Source organism: Sus scrofa, chromosome 13 (genome assembly GCF_000003025.6).
Source record: "Sus scrofa isolate TJ Tabasco breed Duroc chromosome 13, Sscrofa11.1, whole genome shotgun sequence".
Lineage (NCBI taxonomy): Eukaryota > Metazoa > Chordata > Mammalia > Artiodactyla > Suidae > Sus > Sus scrofa.
In genome coordinates, this window is record NC_010455.5 from 113,997,533 (window position 1) to 114,015,926 (window position 18,394).

Sequence of the window (18,394 nt, forward strand, 5' to 3'; positions counted from 1 at the left end):
TCTAGGTGTAGATATGGAAGATTTTATTCTGATTGGGTGCATCAATAGGAAGTAGGGAAAAATTTTTTTGAGGAGATCATGTTATGCATGTATGCATAATGCACATTGAAGACCTTGCTATAGTTACCAGGGTTATCAGGAAAAAAATGATTGAAATTTGGAGGAAGGCAAAAGGCTCATTTGCCTTCTGATTTTTCTAATTCAAGCATAGGTCTGATTTCTTCTTTACTCAACCTCCTTCCTCAAACCTTTATTGGCTTCTCAGCCTGAAAATACCTATAATATATATTGTTTGTTTTTCACCCAGGTGTTTTTTGTTGTTTGTTTTTTCAGGGGCTGCACCCATAGCATATGGAAGTTCCCAGGCTAGGGGTCCAGTTGAAGCTGCAGCTGCCAGCCTACACCACAGCCACAGCAGTGCCAAATCCAAGCCATGTCTGTGACCTACATCACAGGTCACAGCAATGCTGAATCCTTAACCCACTAATTGAGTCCAGGGATTGAATCCATGTCCTCATGGATTCTAGTTGGTTTCATTATTGCTGAGCCGCAATGGAAACTCCACCCAAGTGTTTTAACCAATATTTAATTATAATTTTATGATAATGCCTCCCATTTTTCATGTTGTGGAATAATAAATTGCAACTTCTTTTAGCTCTATGTTTTATAATAAATTATTGAATTACAAATCATATCATTAGAGCAAATTTTTAGGGTAAATTAAAGCCTTACTTTACTTCAGACTATAGCCATATTGTTTGGAATCTCTTGGTGAGAGAGAAACCAAAGGAAAATTTGTTCTGACAAGAAAGAGTGCTTAAACCTAGGACCATATTCTCCAAGACTGGAGCTTAGCCCTCTGATCCTCTCAGCAAATTCTATCAACTGTTTCTTACATTGTCATTCTATTTTGTGTATCCTGAAGGGACAGAGGGAAAGGGCTGAAGAGGAACAGAACCTAAAAAATCCTTGCAGCTCCAAAGGGTGTTGTTATTTCTTTTTAAAGTGCCAAATAATGGAAAGCTGATGAAGAACTCCTCAGAACACAAATGAATATCTCATGTCCCAGAACCTTGGTTAAAAGCTGATACAAAACTAGAGTTTCTGTGAGGGTTGCTTGAGAAGCAAAACCATGGCAAGGAGAAATCTTCAGGTTTAGAGGACCAAGGATGTGTTATTTCCCCCTTTCTGATGGTTTAAGCAGCATGGTCTTAATTTGGAAATGTCTAATTCCTTAAACAAATGTGTCTTTGCTGCTAAGATGTCAGGCAAAACAACAACAACAACAACAACAACAAAAAAAAAAAAAAACCACACTGAGATGGGAGAAAGTAGATAATAAAAGGAGATCTGTTTTGCCACATTCAGGACAAAATTTTTTTTTCATACAACATAAATTCAGCTAAGATATTCATAATATTTGCAGAATAACATTGTAAAATTCCTTACTGCTGAAAATGCTGGATGTTCCCCAGCAGGTTTTGCTGGTAGGCAGGGCATTGTGACATGTCAACTCAACAGATGAGGTCTCTATTGTTTTTTTTTTAATTTTATTATTATTATTATTTTATTTTGTTTTGTTTTGCTTTTTAGGGCTGCACTTGTGACATATGGAAGTTTCCAGACTAGGGGTCAAATTGGAGGTATAGCTGCTGGCTTACACCACAGCACAGCAACATGGTATCCAAGCTACATCTTCAGCCTACACCACAGCTCACAGCAATGTCAGATCCTTAATCCACTGAGTGAGGTCGGAGATCGAACCTGCACTCTCAGGGATACTGGTTGGGTCCGTTACCACTGAGCAACAATGGGAACTCCAGGCCTCTACTCTTTTGAATCCTAGGCTACATTCAGCTACCTGAATGGTCTATGTTGAATTTGTTCCCAGTCCTATTATAGCTTGCGCTACTTGAGACAAATAGAATAGCTTAGGAAAAATTTAACACACCTCCATTTCTTTCTCCTGGTTTGGGTCCTCTAGCTGAAGTGTCAGAGAAGAGCACAGCAATTCCAGGTCACTACTTGCTTTCTCTGTAAACAGCAAGTAGGTGGGTAAGGATGCTTCCATTTCAGCAGTGTGTCTAGCTGTCTCTGGTGATTTTGGTGGGTCACTGCACACTGCATATCCTTAACATAAAATTTAACAAGCAGTTGAGTTGTTTATATTGTTTTTTTGAAATGTCTTTCATCAGCACTAAATGGGGAGCAAAGAGAAGAAGGCCATGAAAGCTATTGAATTGCAGCTTACTCCATGAATGTAAAAAGAAATTACACAGAAGAGAGGAAGCAGGTGTATTGTGAAGTCTGGCTTCTTTTATGAGTGGAAAGAACATTCTGGCTTTAAGCCAAGTGTTTTTCAGCTAAGAGTTTCACAAAACTTAGGATATATATTTTTTTCAATGCAAATGTTTTTATTTATAAAAATAATACCTGAACAGTATTGAAAAAAATGGAAAGAGTGGTATAAAGACAAAAAGTCATCTTTTATCCTGTACCCATTGTTAAATTTTATTGCATTTTTTAGATGTTTTTCAATACTATACATGGATGATAGTAATAAGTATTTAATTTATAATTATACTTTTTTCCTCCACTTTGCTAAATTAAAGTGCTGTTGAAATACTAAAAACAGTGTTTAGTGATTTTTTCTTTTTTTTCCTTTTTTTAGGGCTGTACAGTGGCATATGGATTTCCCAGGCTTGGGGTCAAATCAGAGGTATAGCTGCCACCGATGCCACAGCCACAGCAACATGGGATCTGAGCCTCATCAGCGACCTACACCACAGCTCCTGGCAATGCTGGATCTCCAACCCACTGAGCGAAGCCAGGGATGGAACTCGCATCCCCATGCATACCAGTTGGATTTGTTTCTGCCATAATGGGAACTCCCTCTAAGTGCTAAATTTTTGTTTTTGTTGTTGAAAACTTTGTTCCACTCATAAGTGGAGATAGAATCATATTTGTGTACTCCTTCATGCATATAAATATACATATATGTGTGTGTGTGTATATATATATACATACACATACACACCAAATAGAACCTCATCTCTATTTTGTTGACAAAGGTAATAGAATCTATAGAAATAAAGGCAGGATAGAAAGTCCAGGGAGTTTCTGTCGTGGCGTAGCAGAAATGAATCTGACTAGGAACCATGAGGCCTTGGCCTTGCTCAGTGAGTTAAGGATCTGGCGTTGCCGTGAGCTGTGGTGTAGGTCGCAGATGAGGCTCAGATCTGGCATTGCTGTGGCTGTGGCGTAGGCCAGCAGCTACAACTCCGATTAGACCCATAGCCTGGGAACCTCCATATGCCATGGGTGCGGCCCTCAAAAGACAAAAAGACAAAAAAAAAAAAAAAAAAGAACAAGATATTATTTAACAGTTTTTATTGTGTACTACTTCCTAGACTAAGAAAAAAGAAATATTTGAAATGCTATGAAATCAGGTAATAGCTATCATGGAGTTCAACTTTGTTATAAGCTAGTATTTACTAAAAACCTGTAATTATCCCTTTCTTCTCAATCACACCTCCGCAAAGAGGGAAGAGGTTAACTCCCATTAAAAGAGACTTCATTAGAAAGTCTCTTTTAAGGTCAGTCTTATGATGCTCTGAATGGGGCCCAGGCTTCAGTGAATTTTAACAGCTCTCTGGGTAACTTTAACAATGGTTAGAGTCAGAAGAACAGGTGACATGGAGAGTGGGGGATACTAAATCTAAAATCTTAGAAATTTAGAATTTAAAGGAAGCTAGGTGTCACACATTCATTGGAGACTCAAGTGCAGGAATGTTACAGATTTTGCTCAAGGTCACTATGTCAGTGGCAAAGCCTAGATGAGAAGCCTATCTTTTCAATTTCATTGCTGCTAGAAGAGAGAGCCTCTTCTGTGTCATGTTCTGCAAATACTTGTTTTTGGTTTGTTTGTATGTTTTGTTTTTCATTTAATGGAAGATAATGTTTTGTAACCTCAGATAAGAGGCTATGAGGTAATTTAATTAACATTTTCCCATTTAATCTCTTAAATAACATATATTGATACCATTTCTTCCTAAATTTACATTTGCTATATTTTTTAAAAAATTTCCAGAATGTATCATTTATGACAAGTGGCTCATCTGCAAAATGAGTCCCTGCCCAATACTTTATGTATTGAAAGGGAAATCCATTCCAAAAAGAGAGAGAGAGCCTGCAGTGCAGACACAAGGATCATTTTTGTTCTGCTTTTCTTTTTATCTTCTCTCCCAGTGTTTCTTTCTCCTTCATGCTTCCCCAGACCTTGGCATACCCCTTGAATGCAAAATGAGGCAATCCTTTAAGCATTTTTATAGCAAGAGTAGAATTTGTCTTTTAAATAAGTCTTTTAAACATAGGTTGATTTAAAAAATCATAGATTTTATAATGAATTGAATTCATGGAAATCCTAATGATCTTTTATTTTCCTATCACAATTTTACTGGATGTATGCTCTATGCTAAGTGTAAATTGCTTCCAAAGTGACATAATAGTAATATTTGCAAATACTGCCATTTTGCCTGACTTAGATTTTGTTTGTATCATTGACTGATTATTTATAAAATATTTACAAAACAAAATAAATGCTATGTGCATCACTGTTTCAATGCTAATGTGCACCACTGTATCACTGCAACATGTACACACGAAAAGATGATCTTATTGATCCAAGGCCTTCTGTGACTTGGTTTTTCTAGCAGTGATACTGTTTGTACTAAGCCATCTTCCTGTGTTGAGCCAGTTTCCCTTTTGGACAGAACTGCATATTTTCAAGATCATAAGCTAGGATGACAGTGGAGACCCAAAAAGGAAATGTTTTCAGTGACAAGCCTATTAGTCCAAATGGGGATTAAACCCTGATTTTGACCTCATTATAACAATCTATGACAGCTAACCAGCAGGAAAAAAAAAAAAAAATGAAAGGAACTTTCCAGAATTTTCATTTAACTAAGGACCTCTATTCATTTATAATTTTATTAATTTTCATTTTATATTGAAGTAAATGATTTACAATGTTGTGTTAATTTGAGGTGTACAGCAAAGTGATTCACCTGTACACACTCATTACCCATTTTTTTCAGATTCTTTTCCCATATAGATTGTTACAAAATATTGAGTAGAGTTCCCTGTTCTACACAGTACGTCCTTGTTGATTATTTTATATACAGCAGTATGTATATGTCAATCCCAAACACCTAATTTATCTTCACTCCCATCTTTCCCCTTTGTTAACCGTGAGTTGGTTTTCTAAGTCTGTGAATCCCTATTTCCATTTTGTAAATAAATGCACTTGTATCCTTATTTTAGATTCCACATTTAAGTGATAGCATATGATACTTATCTTTGTCTGACTTAGTTCACTTAGTGTTATAATCTCTAGGTCAATCTATGTTGGTGCAAATGACATTATTTCATTCTTTTTGTGGCTGAGTAGTATTCCATTGTGTGTATTCTTATGTATATATTCTTTATTCATTGCTCTGTCAGTGGACATTTAGGTTGCTTCCACATCTTGGTGCTATTGTACACAGTGCTGCCATGAACACTGGGGTCCACGTGTCTTTTTGCCTTTTTTTTTTTTTTTAGGGCCACGCCTGCAGCATATGAAATTTCCAAAGCTAGTAGTCAAATCAGTGCTGCAGATGCTGACCTATGCCACAGCCACAGCAACACAGGATCCGAGCTGTGTCTGCAAACTACACCACAGCTTAGAGCATACCTGGACCCTTAGCCCATTGATATTTTCACTGAAGAATGTTTATTGAGCATACTAGTCTGGTTCATGACCCCTGAGCCACACTGGGTACTCCTGCATGTATCTTTTTGAATTATGGTTCACTCCAGGTATATTCACAGGAATGGAATTGCTGAATCATATCACAGATCTATTTTTCATTTTTTGAGGAGCGTCCATACTGCTTTCCATAGTGGTTTTACCAATTTATATTCCCACTAACAGTGTAGGAGGGTTCCCTTTTCTCCATACCCTTTCCAGCATTTATTATTTGTAGACTTTTCGTTGATGGCCTTTTAGGCAAGTATGAAGTGATACTTCATTGTAATTTTGATTTGGATTTCTCTAATAATTAATGATGGTGTATTTAAAAGTTAGAATGATTCCAGTAATGGGATCATGGGAAATATTTTCACTGAAGAATGTTTATAGATGTGATATTAGCTTTACTAAAGAAGTGAAGTGCATTCACATGCATTCTTTTTAAACTGTGTCCTTCACTCACGTGTATATGGGTATTTGTTTTTGTGTGCATGTTTCTTCCATTTGAGAGAATACTGCTATAGTAAATACACTGCTCAAGTTTTATTTCTACTATTCTCAGAACTTTTTTTTGTAATCTCATTAAAGTGAGTGAACTGAGCAATTGATAAAAGTCTAGATGCTATACAGCATAGCTGAGAGTAAATTTACTTGCATATTCCTTTACCCTTCCACTACAAATCCCCAGCCATTTATGTGCTGTGACTGACTGGTGGTTTTGATGGGAAGTTTATATGTTACCTTGTGGTATAAAATGGAAGTATGGTGACTGGAATAAGAACATTTCTTTTAACAGGGGCCTTAGATTCTCTTCCTAGTTGTTCTGCTACTCTCTTTATACTGGGTAAATACTACTTTCTTTATAGTTAGTTCTCTTTATACTGGGTAAATCAGTCAACATCTTTATGCTATGGATACAAAAAGAGGGACTCTTCTAATTGCTAATATCTTTTCCAGTCTTTGAAATACCAGTTTTAAATTTAAGATGTGGAGCTGAAAAAATAATTTCTAAAAATTGTTAATACATGTATATTAGTCAAAATTTTACTATTGCCCATTTACCATGTTAGTGATTTAAACATACTCATTTAATTTGTAAACAGAAAAATACAGAAGATCATTCAGTGGAAGTAGATTTCTATCAGTGTTCCCTCAGTAAAATAATCTTATGGTACATCATTATAGGAGAGGAATAACTATATAAACACAAAGTTAATCATTATTGAAATGGATTACATGTTTTGGACATTACTGAAAGCGATTGTATAAATAAAATTCTGTTACTGCAGTCAAGCTAACACAGGAAAGGAGCTTTGTTTGTAGAACATGATCTATGACGACTTTTGCTGTAAATAGAGTTTATCTTCCCTTTTTGGTGGTGATAGTTCGCCTTATTGAACTGTAATCATAAAAAAGCATTCTGACAGTTTTTAAATCAAATATGGTTTCTTCATGGCTGTAACTTAACTGCTTTAATAAGTATCTTTTCCAACATACACTCATAAAAATAGTAAAAAAATACTTATTTTTCATTTTATAAGCACACTGTCCAAGACATAATTTATAAAAGTGGTAAACATATATGGCTTTGAATTTATAGGTTTTGGGGTAAGTTTATATACACAAAAATTTTTCTGAAAAGGTCTTTCTAGTGCTATACCTGTGATCAAAAAATATTAGAACTGAGATGCCATTGAAATAATCTAATCAAACTCCCCCACTCCCCATTCAAAACCTTAAAATATCTCCTGATTATCCTCAAAATAATATCCAAATACCTTGGCATTGTATAAAGATCCTCATATCTTTGCTCCTTCCCACCTTGAACATTTTAGCCGATTAACACCAAATTCTAAGAGCCTCAGGCAAGAGCAAGGAGTTCCTCATCTGTCTGCTTCTGAGCATGATTTTCCCTTTGTGTGAAATATGCTAACCCCCTTTCTTCTTAACTGCATCTTACTTCGCAAGATTAAGCAAAGCAAGTACTTCCCACAGGATCCTTCTTTGAACCTCCAGTCTGTCACTGGGATTAGCATCCTGTGTATGCCTCTGTTATGTAATTTAGATTATTTAAGTAAACTTTATTTCTTCATACATGCATAAACAAACACACCATATTTATATAATATATATATATATATCTTAATGTACATATGCATAGATTTGTGTTTACATGTCTCTCTCTGGTTTGTGTGCTTAAATTTGTCTTCTTTTTCTCTCTCCACACAGAAACACACACATACATTCACATTTGTATACGTTTTTGTGTATTTATGCCTTCCTGTCTCTTTTCTTGTTTGTCTGCTTCTCATTGTTAATGACTCCATTTTATTCATTATGCATGAGTAATAATAACCTGTAGCTCAATAAACACTTGTTTAACTGTTACAAATAAGGAAAGCTTGAAAATATTTATAATGTTTTCCCATGACTAGAGATAGTAATGGTACTTTAGTCAGAACATCTTAAATCCTTATCTCCTTGCTTATTTGTCTTATAATTGAGTGTTGTTATTCACTAATTTGATTTTTAAATTCTCAAATTATATATAAAAACCCCCAAAATATTCTGGACATTCCTGAGGATTTAAAAACCCACTTCCTCCTTTTGTGTGAAATGTTTGATCATGTATGATTCTGACAAAGATTCAATGATATTAAGCTCAAATAAGCATGTATTTCTTAATGTGTCTGAATTTACACTAAGCACTGGGGATATAGAGTTTAATAAGACACATTAATATAGCAGCAGTCATTAGCATTTATTGAGCAGCTGCAATATGTCAGGTACCAGTCTAAGTGTTTTGCTTGTTTTATTATCTCATTTAATAATACTGAGAAAAAATATATAATATTGATATACATATTAAAATAAGTTAACACATGGATATAATAACAATATATAATAATATTCTGGGTGCATTATATTGATTCCAATAATACTCAAAAGAAACAGTATTATTAATTTAGTACCAGAGTATTATTGAGCATTATTGTCAGAGAGCTAAAATGCCTATTCAAATTCACTGTAGTAAATTCAAATCACCACAGTAAATTCAGGTCACCATAGTAAATTCTGGTCACCATAGTAAATAGGCAGAATTCAAACCTAAGTCCAAAATTCCTGCTTAAGCTAGTATACCATGAGGCCTGAATTGAGAGGTTGATGAGAATCACTACAGACCTTCAGATTTAGTTATTCTATCGTCTCAGTTGAATAAGTTAATAATTGTTTAGTGTGCTATGGTACTTTGGTTAAAACTCTCCCCTAAAGGCAAATAATAAATAATCTAAAATGAAATTTGAACGTTCAGCTTCCCTAAAATACCTTATAAATGTGAAAATTTCTAAATTATGTATATAAATAATTTGGAGAGAATTAAGTCATTTAAAAATGACGGTCATTAATTTAAAAACAGTTTTTTCTAACTTTTTATTTTTTTTGCAGTTTGAATTCCTCTTCAGTTGATTCATAAATCAATTAATTACCATTGAGTGACCTGAGGGCATCTAGAAATTGGCTCCAAATTAAAAAGAAAAAGGAGATAATTTGTTTTAAGTCTGGAAATTTAATGTTCAATTGAAGTTTAATCAGAAGTGATCCATTTTTTGAAAAGTAGAACATCAGTGTCTTTATAATTTCACTGTCTTTAAGTGAGGTTGGGGGAAATCAAGATAACTGATGATTCTCAAATGAAAATTAAGGGAAAATGCTATTAGAAATCAACAAAAATCATGTTTTCTTTCTTTATATTTTAATTCACAAAGAAAATAGTATCATCTGTGATGGTGGCTGGATATTTTTTGATATTTAGCTTAGAATAGTCTGTAGAGACTTATTAGGAGAAAATGCAGCACACATGTTTTATCCATTGAGAGAAAAATAGTAGCTCTTTAATACTTATTTATTCAATTAAATGGGATTTTTGCTTTAGTGAATTGCAGAATTAATTTGGTGCCTTTATTGAATTCTGAATGAATAAATGGAATGAATGATTAAAATGAATGCATTTAGCTAAAGAAAAACATTGCTTCAAACTAAAGATATTCCAGAAATCATTCTCAGTCCTTGAAATTAAATCCACCTGTGCTCCCTGGGATACAGAGAAATAAAAACTTTCATTAAGCTTTTACTTAGTAGTAACTGGAATAGAAATCCATAGTTTGCCCAGAGTTATCTGACTATATTAATGTGAATTCATTTATATGTTGTTAAATGAAAGACCAATGGTGTGGGCAGGAAAAAAGTAAGTGGGGAGGCATTTTGGGAGAGACTTAAATAGCTAATTGTTTCCAGAATTGTGCTTCTCTGGTTTCTCCACAATTTAAGCTACATTGGGCTTAGTATCTGACAAAAAAAGAAAAAAAAAAAAAAAGCTATTTTAAACTAATAATTCAAGTAATAGAATGGATGACAAAATTTCAGATTGGCTAATGCTCCAGGTTTAATTTCCCTGGGTGTTTTCACCCCGATTATGGAACATGAGGTCAAGACTATAAAGGTAATCTTTTCCTATTCTAGCAAAAGGACTTTGAAGGACTACAGTATCTCTCCTAGGATTTGAATAATGTATTTGTTTCTTCTTAACCTGATGTTTAGATTCTTTTGCCCTTAACTTTAAGACCTTTAAATCCCTCATTTCTTTCACAGTTGATTAAATACAGCCCTGAGAAAAGCACTGACTGACGTTCAACAGAAAACTTTTCAGGAGGCTAACAGGCTCTGACCTCTAAGAAATGCTGTTGTTAAATTGACTTGAAAACTTACTAGAGAGACTAGGTTTTGCTGAAGACCATATTAAAGTTTGGATTCCTCATTATTGAGAAAACTTCTTTCTCTCTAAGATCAGAAAATACCAGTTTTTCAGTTTTTACCTTGCAATTTATTTTGTGTACATAGAATTCCCAGTGATACATAGAATGTTAATTGTCTTGCAATGTTATTGGGTGCTTTACTCCACCCCCAGGTGTAGTTATTATGCTCTGATAGAGCTCAACCAGTTCTATTGGAAATAAAGTAATAGAGTTGATAAATAGCTGCTGCTCTGAGCCCTGTGAGTACTTTTCCCTCTTCTGTAGTGGCTCCTTCTGGAACTTTCTTCAGGACTCCAGTTGATTGACTGAAATCATTTATAATCACCTATTAGTGTATGTGACATTTAAGAGAACTGTCTGTCTCCCAAGAGAAAGGAGACACACTGAAGAGAACAGAGCATTCAACTAGGCATTCAATGACTTGAGGTTATGGAATTGCCACGTTGACTTCAAGGTTATTTAAACTTCACACAAAAATGGAGACAACATATCTGTGGCCTAGCTCAGTCAGTACTGGGATCCAAAATACTTAGGAGAGTTTTAGTTTCAAATATTCTATTTAAAAATTAAAATGTGGTAGAAAAGTGCATGAATTTAAACTTGACTGAAGAAGGGAGAAATTTACAGGTTAAGAAGTTTATACAAGCAAAGATTTTAAATTAAAACATTATACAGAGAAGTGTATTTTATTCATTATTGAAATGTACACAAGCTGACCATGGATTTCATTTTCTTATCTGCAAAGACTTTCAAAAATATATGTCAATACCTTGTCACTTGCATCATTTGAAAATATTTTTTCCCATTCTCTAAGTTGTCTTTTTGTTTTCTTTTTGGTGTCCTTTGCTGTAGAAAATTGACAGAACACTGTAAACCAGCTATAATGGAAAATAATAAAAATCATTATATAAAATATAAAAACAAGTGAAATACAAATAAAACAAAAAAGGAAAAAAAAACCTATGTCAATACTATATTTTAATTTATAGACAATATAAAATAGGCAGTGTGTCTTATAATGGATAAAAGCACAAATATATCTTGGGTTCATTTCCCAGGTTTACTGCTTGGGCAATATTTTTAAACTCTCTGTGTCTGTTTCTTCCTCTGTAGAGTAGGATAATGATAGTCTACTTGATAGGGATTTTGTGAGAACTAATTGAACTAATACTTTGTGCTTTATTAGGATTCTATATTATAATATATAAAACATCTTTTGCAATGCATGTTATAGAACTCAAAGATTGACATAATTCCCTATACTCTACAGTATAATTATATATAGATTGTTTTTTTAACTTTGATGAAAATCTGTATATAATTATATGGTTTCTGTTTACTTACCAGTGATTCTCAAAGGGAGTATAATACTACTTTCCTCCTCCCTCTTTAATACTTTACACACAGAGGAGGCATGCCAGAATCTTTGAAACAGTTAAGATGTTTAATATTTATTTTAAAATGGTACTTGATTTAAACATGTTTAGGAACTCTGGTTTAAATTTCAAGGCCTCTTTCATGATTAGATTATATTCAAGTGTCGAGGGTGTTATGACCTTCTGCTAAGTAGTATTTAGCATATATATTGAAAATTCTGTTAAGCTTCCTACCAATCAAGAAATCTGTATTATCTTGACATTTTGCTATGTAGCTATTACTTCTGTAGAAAAGTGTTTCAGGTACATAGTTTAATTGTTTTTATTGTTTTGAAGTTGTGAAAGTGCCTGCTAAGGTTCTTAGGCTGTATATTATTGAAGTAGTGGAATTGTGTAGTTGGATACAGTGTTGCAAATACAAGTGCATGTATACTGATTCAGCGATCAAAGCCGAAATTTCAGTTCTAATGCAAGGTACTCAAACATGGAAAAATTGAATAAATGCACTGAAAAATCAACCTTTCTATCTCTAAAACCCACATGATGAAAGGGCCTAAGGAATTTAATCAGTACTTCTCAGATTAAATAAAAAGTGTTTAGGACAAATGATATCAATAATAAAATTAAAATGTTGAGACGGACATAGAGTGCCACATTTAACTTTACAAAATTAAGTGCATTATGACAAAACAAAAAATAAAAACTGTCATTTTCTTTCAACTCATTTCATGAAAGGAAAAAATGTTTTAATATCAAAAGGGGTTTGAAAGAACACAATTTTGGGAAAAAATATAGCTCTTTAGAATTTAATTTTATGAAAAAAATTAACTTTCTACAGTATTATTATTTGTCCCATTTTATTATGTACTATACTACAACACCACACTATGTACTAGCATTAATGTCTCCTGGATTAATTGATAGTGAGTGAGTCATAGACTGTGGTTAAAACCGTGCCAATGGTAATGTGTTTCCTTTGGCAAATTTCTTCATGCTTCTCAGGACTTAGTTTCCTTCATCTACACATTTGAGAGAGGAATACCTAGGCATTATTCTAACTTTAATGGGTATTAATTAGTAAATCATTATAATGATTCTGTGAGTGGTAACATTATTATATTCATTTTTCAGATGAAAAAGCTGAGGCCTAGAAAATTTAATTAACTTCCTATTTATCAAGTATTCAATAAGTATTCTTAAACATTCAATAATATTTATAATTAGTATTATGTATTTGTTATATGTAAATATGTATTTCTTATGGAAAAAATTCTTTATCATAGACATATATTAATACATGTTAATGTAAGAATGCTATATATTCAAAATATATAAATACTTAGCAAATATTGGTATATTAAAATTGTATTTATGCAATGCTTATAAATTCATTGTATTGACTTAATGTTAACTATTAAGAACACTATTATTACTGCTGCTGTTGTTGAAGATATCTAGTACTGACATGTTTTTAATATATATGTTCACTTAATATTATCCTGATGGAAGCATGAGGTTTCTGGAACAGAGATCGGACTTATTATTATTTACAGCAGTAATCTCATTTTTTCCCCAGGTTCCATTCTCTTCCCCTTGTAAGGCAATAAGCACTGGTTTGCATGCTATAACAAAGTATGAGAACCCTGAAAACATGAATTTGAGAGTTTACGAGTTAACCTCCTTTAACTTAAGAGAGGGAAAGAAACTTCACTTCCCTGAAGTAAATAAATTTCCTTGGAAAGGGAAGAAGACTGTGGGATTCTTACCTATTGGAATATGGTATTATATACGTTATGTAGTGCTCTGAATGTAATGTACTGGTATGTTTCCCTAAAGTCTCAGGGAATGAATACAAGGATGGATGCAGGGCCATTGATTATAAAATATAGGCAGAAAAGAGCCTGCAGGTGGTCAGTTTTTGGTTTCAGAAAAACTTCTGGTAAATTCAGACCTCTGGCACTTTTTCAGACATCATCTTTCTTTTTCTTAAGCCAAGACCTTTTTCTTTCTTTCTTTTTTTTTTTTTTTTTTTTTTTTTTTTTTAAGCATGTACTATAGGTTATCCCTGATCCAGAGTTTTGGAGTGAATAGAAACAATAATAATAGTAATATGCATTTTTTGTTTGTTTTTTTGTCTTTTTGCCTTTTCTAGGGCTGCTCCCATGGCATATGGAGTTTCCCAGGCTAGGGGTCTAATCAGAGCTGTAGCCGCTGGCCTGCACCACAGCCACTGAAACTCAGGATCCCAGCCGCGTCTGCAACCTACACCACAGCTCACGGCTACACCACAGCTCACGGTAATGCCGGATCCTCAACCCACTGAGCAAGGCCAGGGATCGAACCCGCAACCTCATGGTTCCTAGTTGGATTCGTTAACCACTGCGCCACGACGGGAACTTCAGTAATATGCATTTTTCCTTCCTAATGGGAAACTATGCTGAACTGGTCCTTGTACTGTGTTCGTGAGTGTCAGCATGTTGATTGCTCCTCTCTCTTCTTTTACTGGAAACAGACAAAACCCAAAAGAGTTCTCAAGGAAGTTTAAGGGATAGGATATAAAAAAAGGTGTTATCTCTTATATCTCATTTTTAAAGTTAACAACTCTTAAGAGAGTTAATGTGATGAAATCTTAGAAGCTGAGGGGCTGATATGTGGGACTTTGGATGCAGTCATTTCTTTTCAGCTTGTTAATAAATCCTTGTGGGGTTTGTCTGCCTGAATCTTCTCTTTTTGCCAGACTGTCAGGTGTTATCCTCTTATCCATAATAGTAGCACAGATATAGAAGACTTAGCAAACTCTACTCATTTGTTTCACTGTATAGAATAATTAATGTTTATTAAGTAATCTTAATAATTTGGCTGTATCTATTCACTTGATCTTAATTATTTACCCTCAACGTATTAACTAAAGGCACTTATTGCTTTAACTTGTGAAGTACTAAGAGCATCCTTTATTAGTTGTTTCTTTTTTTTTTTTCTTCCTATGGCTGCACCTGCTGCATATGGAAGTTCCTGGGCCAGAGATTAAATCTGATCTGCAGATGCGAACTGAGCCACAGCTATGGCAACACCAGATCCTTAACCCCACTGCTCCTGGTCAGGGATCAAACACACACCTCTACAGAGACCCAAGCCATAGCAGTTGGATTCCTCACCCACTGTGCCACAATGGCAATTCCTTACTAGTTTTTTCTTTGCTGCTGTACCTTAGCTTTGCCTGCCTCCTTATCTGTCTATAAAGTGTAATGTAAAAAATAACATAGACACAGTCTGTTTAACTAATTATGTATGACATGCATTTGTTAATAGGTAAGACAGGCACACGTTCAATGATTAAGGGAGGAAGGAAAACAAAATATGTAAAGGAGATTAGCTTGAAGAAAGTCTAAAATATGAAAACTGAGCCCTATAAAAGTATTTTGTTGATACGTAAGACCCTTAAGACCAAAAATAAATCTTGAGTTAATTGTAATAGTTCAAATTTTTAAGGCTTGTACTAAAATTATTATCTCCATTTCAACAGTATTTTATCAGAAAAAGCAGAATGTTTAGGAAACAAACTGTCAATTTTTAGTGCTGTTTTCTAATAAATATTGTGACTTTGTAAAAATTATTTAATCATTGGATTTTTCCATGTTTTGCTTTGTATATTTGTGTTAAATTAAGATTTCTAATGTCTTATCTAGGTCTCAAATTAGAATGCCAAATCAATATGGATAGAACCATAAAGTTGATGTGAATATTTTTAATACAGCCAATGTTATGAACCTTTCTAGAACTTTAAAAAATAATTGAAATGAAAAAAAAATGAGAAAATTCAAAAAATAATGTCCTAATGTTGTGCTCTATTTGACCCTTGGATTGTTACATTTCTATTTAAGCTCCACATTATCTCAGGTCTATTTTATTTTGAATAGTGATTAGAATGTTATTTTGCAAAAATTATGACCCTAATTACCTTTTTACTCAACCCAGCATGTTAGGAATGTCAGTGCCATTCAAAGCCTGCAAGTGTTTTAATTTCTTATATTACATTTAAGTATTGATGTGTATATTCTCTGATTGCAGAAAGGAGAATATTGCAATGAGGGAAGTGCACATGGGACTTTTTTTTTTAGATTCAATTTTACTGAGTCTAAACAGGGAGTCTTTGACTATATCCTTTAAACTGTGCTGAATGTTTATGCTGCTTATGTAGAGGAAACTAGGACTTGGAGGAAAATGGAATAAGAGGTGGGGGAAATCCTCCTTTCTTACTTAAATGCAAAAGCCCAGAATCTTAAGCAATGAGTTCCTTTGGCAGTTGGAGAGGTGTGGTGTAGGAATGAGCGTATGGGCTATGGAGTCAGACACACTTGGGTTTAAATCTAGCTCTGCCACTTATTTGTGTTATGATCTTGAGCTAGTGTCTGAAAGTCATTGGTTCTCAATGCCCCATTTGTAAAGAAAGGGTAATAATAGTTCCTACCGAAAGGTAAGTTTGTGGATTAAAATAGGTGACACATAGACCACTTAGCCTAGTACTGGTAACTGGAAGCACTATTATTATCCTATTAATTCCAGGTCATCCTCATTGAGTGCTAACTATATAGAAAAAGTATGTGCAGTATGTTTTTGTCTAGTTCAACACCCACTATGTCTACATAGACTAAATATTTTAAATGGCTATTTCCAGGCAAAAAAAAAAAGGCAGCATATGTTTTAGTATGTAGGTGAATTAAAGTTTAGTCAACTCAGTCTGAGTTAGAACTGAATTAAACATTATCTTTGACTTTTTTTTTCTGCATACTAACACTGTCTTCTACCAAAATTGTAACCTGCCATCATTTCATCATCTTTCTTTCCAATGTCTCATCCATTTACAATTCTAATATCTGGGTAACTTTATGAGCTTTGAATTCCTTTTCTTAAAATCTGTGAACTATTTGTTTTTCCCCAATTTTCTGGTATTTTTAAAATTCTTTTTATCTTCTGGATTCTTTCTGCTACATGTATGTATCCATGTTAATCCTGTGTAAAACACAGCAAATAAACTTTTCCCAGCTTCTTTTACTCTCTGTAGTTAATGGTCAATTTTTCCAACTTCTCAGTCTAAATTTCTAGTGAGAATATTACAGTTCACAGCTGACTTTTCCTTTCATCTCACATTTGTCTCAACTGATTGCATTGTCTTCTGAACTCATGAATCCACAGAGACTTGTCTAACAAAGAACACCAAGAATCTCAAAATGCTACTACCAGTGAACAATTTTTATGTTGTATTTCTTTACTTGCTTTGAAGCACTGATTATTCATTCCCAGTCTTTACTTTTTTGACTCCCTGAACTCACCCTCATATGGTTATCTTTACATTTCACTGAGGATTCCATCTATAATGTCTTCTTTTATCCTCCCACTCCTTAAATATCAATGGCATTCAGAGATCTCATTGTCCTTCAGAGATTCATACTACACTCAGTAGTACTTCTAAGTCTGCATGTGGTCCTCTTTGTATTTTAACAACCACGTACATGTTTTTCAAATTATTGTTATATCTTTAGTCCAGAATTTAATCTTGAACAAAATTGGTCTTGAACAATATAATCACTCATTTTCTGGAATAGGTCATATGGATGTCTCACAAACTCGTCACCTCAAATGTTTAAAATTTAATTTTTTTCTGTTCTAAACCTTCATGTGTTTCTATATTTTCTAAGTTAATGAAATTCATATTCACTCTTTTTAGCAAGCCTGGAAATACTTGCAATCTTGACTCCCTTTTAAGATTTCCACATCCAATTAATTACAAGGTATTACCAATTTTATCTCTACCGTTTATCAAACATATGTCCTCTCTATTTCTACTACCACTGTCCTGGATTACCTCCCAGTCTTTCTCACTTTATTAACACAGTAGCCTTTGGACTATACTTCCATCATTTCTCTTTTAAATTTATCCCCAGTATATGTATCAGTATATGCTGTCCTGACTATATACTTGAAAATATCACTTGCTCTATTCAGAACCCTCCAAGGACTTCCTATTACCTATAGAAAAGGTTTTCAAACTTCAACAATTGTAGATTTTAAAAGAAAAATTTCTCATAGAGTTTAATATATAATCACAAATTTTTTACTAATTTTATTTTCAAACCCCTGACTCTTGGTTATATAGAAAAGCAATTTCTGGCAAGTGTGATAAAAATCAAATACCATCCAATATTAGTGTAGTCCTTTCCTCCTTACTGAGCATTTTATATGGTTTTTTTTATTGCTTTATCCTGACATGAACTCTCTGAGGTGTGAGGGCAAGTATATTTACATTTCAACTTTATGCAGGATAATACTAATTTTGACAGAAGAAATGACTTACACAAGGCTGTCTTGTAATTTTAGACTATTTTAATGAGAAAAGAATCTCAAGTCTTAAAAGA

The 18,394-nt window shown here is 33.8% G+C and overlaps 1 protein-coding gene across 12 annotated transcripts in view; it reads left to right on the forward strand.

Moving 5' to 3' along the window:
• NAALADL2 (N-acetylated alpha-linked acidic dipeptidase like 2) overlaps positions 1–18,394 on the forward strand; it is a 1,365,504-nt gene that overhangs the window by 1,147,422 nt on the left and 199,688 nt on the right. The gene's annotated exons all lie outside the window — the stretch shown is intronic.